Genomic DNA, 4,285 nt, shown 5'->3' with positions numbered 1-4,285 from the left:
CCACCTCACTCACATACACTCTCTTCGTCAGTCTTTCACCCTCCATCCTCTCCACATGGCCAAACCACCTCAGTGTGTTCCTCATAACGCTTCCTATCACATCCACATCAACACCACAACGCTCCTTTATATTATTATTATTATTATTATTATTATTATCATTGTTATTATTGTTGATGTTGTTGTTGTTGTTAGAAGTAAGAGACAAATAAATCGTTGAAGATGAGGTGTTGCCAAGGTCCTGATCCAGGGAGATTACGGCCCCATATTATCATTCCGTACCTCCTCTCTCTCTCTCTCTCTCTCTCTCTCTCTCTCACACACACACACACACACACACACACACACACACACACACACACACACACACGTACCCTGAAGAGGGAGTGCTTGAGGTGTACAATCATAAAAGTTCACTGCCCTTCCCTGCCTGATGTGGGGATGGAAGCACACAACAAAGGAGTATGAGAAGAAAGGATACTCTCTGACATTAGGGAAAGAATGAAAATCGTGGAAAGCAGAACACAATGCCAGGCAGGGGACTGACGGCAAAATTGTTATCTTGACAGGACAGTGACTCTTGACTTTGGTGTAGTGCAATGACCTCTACAGGGCGGTTTATATATGAAGCATCGAGGCTCTCTTGTGTTGCGGGTACGGTTCAGTCTACTGGTGTGGGGATCGGAGACATTTAGGGTTCTTTATAAAGTTTCTAATCAATAATGCAAACACAGGATTTCAAAAGCAGACAGTGTAAAGTATGAAAGATATAAGCAGAATATTATGCAGAGTAGACTTTGGTAACGCTGACTGGAGCCGTCCCTGCAGCACATGGTAATTGAGATGCGTAACATGGACTATCCTGTACAAAACCACACTCTCGTTGGCAAAGCAGACTTGGTAGTACTGCTTCCGTAGCGATTTTATATGTTTCATAGATTTTATCCAGGCTATCAACAGATGTTTATACTCAGCGTAGGAGAGACTTATTGTACCCGTTTAGTCAAACAAAGCCTCCATGATCCTGTTTGTACTACTTGAAGTCTCCCTAAACCCGAGAAAAATAGTCTGGAAGTAGCCATTCATCCATCCATTATCCAGCCTTTTATTTATCCATCAGGAACGTACATGTCCGGGGTTAGTCCATATACTTAGGGCGAGAATGGCCAGTTACAGTAGCCTGAATCGCATTACATGAGCAATAAACCCCAGCTATACGTCAGGAGTTGGATCTTATGGGTCACATTCGGTTAGAGTACCATAAATCTCCATACCTCCAGGAGTCTAAATATTATACTAGAACAAGAGGACTGACGGACTAAATAAGTACACGGCATGAAGGTCCATCCCTGATCTGCCTGCATCAGAGAATTGTTTAAAGTCGTGGAAAGTACTGAATGTTACAGGGCAGCAAGGATGAGAGAGAGAGAGAGAGAGAGAGAGAGAGAGAGAGAGAGAGAGAGAGAGAGAGAGAAATAATGTACATGAAGGATCCTAATATCTTCTTTTATTTGTATGTCTTTCCCTTATCCACATAGTGTCTCCATCAGTAGCATACAACAGGTTAGCTCAATACACAAAACAAACCACTAAGGAAAGGGTGCTACAAAACCCCTGTATATGACTCACACTAAGTTAGAGAAGGTTAACTTGAAAGATTACAGAAGAACAGAGTATTAATTATTGCCTTAATCCTCTCAGCCTCCTGTAACTAAATCTGAGTTGAATAAAAATCGGATCGCATTAAGACAGAGTAGAATATTAAAATTGTCCCGAGCACGAGAGGGTCAGTATTACCGATATTAACCCGCTCAGCCTCCCACGACTCACTCCCAGGTTAATAAAATCGTCTGGAGCTGTCTTGAATACATTGCTTCAGCTGTCCGACCGTAGGAGGTAAGTACTTCGGTCCAAGAATTATGGCTTACTTGCAACATGGGCTTCATCAAAAAGACGACGCTTTTAAAAACTGTTGCTACCTCCATAACCTCTCGGAATTGATCTTACTATTCATATAAAGTTTTTGACTGGAACTGACCCGAAAAACGAGTTGCTAACACATGACAATGTACCTTTTATATATAAATTTTTGCGACGTAACCGAGGAATTAAAAATGTAAATGAGTGCGCAGCGTTGTAACTAGCTGTGTACCAATTTTGCCACTTTACAGGCCTACTCCACAGAAGCAATCATTTTCTTAATGGGAGGAGGAGGGGTTGCTAGGAACTTCCCTCCGTCCCTCCCATAACCTTATTGGATGAGACATACGTCTCATACATCTGGCAGTGTATACCATAAGAAAGAGATTTCTATACACTTACGAAATATTCGAGTGTCCTTGCAGACTCACAACGCCATAATTTATCGCTTCTTTTTTCTCATTTTCATCTTCTCTTCCCTTTCCAACCCCCTTTTTTTATCCTTTTCTTTCATGCGGTGATTACATCTTGGTAGAATTTTCCGTCCAACAGATAATCTCGTAATTGGCCAATTGGCCTCCTGTTTTCTGTTCTTCCCATGCACTCCTGTGTACTGTACGAGTACTCTCAATATTCTGGATCCAGGAAGTTTACCTAGTGTATCCCCTTCCTATAATCCGGGATATGCTTTTATTCTACGTGTCACAGCGCAGGTGGGAGGGAGTCATGGTTGTGAAATATGAGCGTGATGTATCTTACTAGGAAAAACTAAGAATAGCCTGAGGGATCAGTGTCCTCTGTGAGTTGTATAAAAGGAGTGGGTTGCGGCCAGCCCAATCAGTATCCTGCCAGACACACACATTATAAGGCAAGATGAAACTGGTAAGTGGTTATGTCGAGGTTTGGTTTTGCAGTATGTCCTTGTCCCTGACTTTGTCCCTGCTTCTGTCTCCTCTCTCTCCAGTTAGTAAGCCAACATTAAGCTGGTAAGTGGTTTCCCAAGGTATTATTTTACTCGGTCCAACTCTCTTTGTTAATGTCGGTCCAACTCTCTTTGTTAATGTCTCTGTTTCTGTCCCTTCTCACTTCACCTTGTAGTTCAATGACAAGTGGTTGTGGTAATGTTTCATTTTATGGTACGTATCACATGTCTGTCGTTGTTCCTGCCCCTATCCCTATAGCTGTCTCTGTCTCTTTACTTTATTTGCTCCTGTCTCTGTCTGTTCCTGTCTGTCTTACTGTACATGTCTGTGTTTCAGTCCCTGTCCTTGTCTGCTTTTGTGTCTCTCTCCCAGTCTCTATATTTATTCTTGTTTGTTCATGTCTCTTTCTCTGATCCTGTCCATAACTCTGCCTCGGTCCCTGTCCCCTTTTATATCTCTGTTTCTATCCATATTTTTATGCTTGTCTGTTTCTGTCTCCTTCTCTGTTTGTTTGTGATTATCCCAGTGAAAACTACCACTATGATGTGCGTTTTCGGGCGTAACTAGCGAGCAAGCTTTTGTAATTGCTTTCCCTTTTACACAGCGTTGTTGTGTGGTAATAGTTTTGTGAATCATAAAATGCAAAATTGAATTGATCAACTTGGCATCTACAGAAAACAAAAACACTGCTCTCGCAAAATTGTAAAAAAAAAAAAGAAAAAAAAAAAAAAAAAAAAAAACTATTAGCCTCTGATGAGCTTGAAGGTTGGGCTGGACCGGGCCGAGCCGGTCCATGTAATTTTCTACCCATACAGCTTGATTATACTTCCCTCGCTAGCACGTAATCATTAAAGTTTACCTCCAGAGTCTGTGACCAATGCTGTATCGTCTGCAAACCACAGTTCGTTTATCTCGCAGTCTCTTCCACTCCCTGAATCCTAACTTGCCCCTCATCACAGTACCTTACGTCGTCGACCTCTCTCAGCAGCCCATGTCTGGATAAAATGAACGGACATGGTGACATAAAACGTCACGATGCAACCACACCATTACCTCAGTCTTCACTCTCCCCTCCACATGATAGATTCATTTACTAAAAACTCCTTCACCCTTCTTTAATTTTTTATCTACACCATACGTCTATAACACTTGCCACAAAGCGTCTTTATCAACGTTGATATATGCCTTCTGTAGGTCCATATATCCCTTCAGTTCACTGAATGATTTTCACATTCATTCCTCATAGCAACCACCTGATCCACACATACCTTGCCACTTTTATTTCATCATTCTTCCTTCCTAATATGGTACTCTCAATGGTGCAGTTTTTCAAACCACCTCTCTTCCATTCATCTTACATAGTATGCTTTTAACACTATGATTTGTACCTTTATATTTTGAGCAATGTATTTTGTTTCCCATGCCTTTATGTAGCAGCAATA

General features: G+C 41.6%; 1 long non-coding RNA gene across 1 annotated transcript in view; it reads left to right on the top strand.

Annotated features, from left to right (window-relative positions):
- The first annotated feature begins 2,753 nt into the window (after positions 1-2,753).
- LOC145418471 (uncharacterized) overlaps positions 2,754-4,285 on the top strand; it is a 5,994-nt gene continuing 4,462 nt past the window's right edge. The window contains exon 1 of the long non-coding RNA XR_013900693.1: positions 2,754-2,802. This is a non-coding gene — a long non-coding RNA (uncharacterized LOC145418471). The remainder of the gene's footprint in view (positions 2,803-4,285) is intronic.

The sequence above is a fragment of the Coenobita brevimanus genome, chromosome 114 (assembly GCF_032717465.1).
Source record: "Coenobita brevimanus isolate Jiangsu-jjx chromosome 114, ASM3271746v2, whole genome shotgun sequence".
Taxonomy (NCBI): domain Eukaryota; kingdom Metazoa; phylum Arthropoda; class Malacostraca; order Decapoda; family Coenobitidae; genus Coenobita; species Coenobita brevimanus.
The sequence above is the reverse complement of the archived record's forward strand: the minus strand, read 5'-3'. Positions and strand labels throughout refer to the sequence as shown.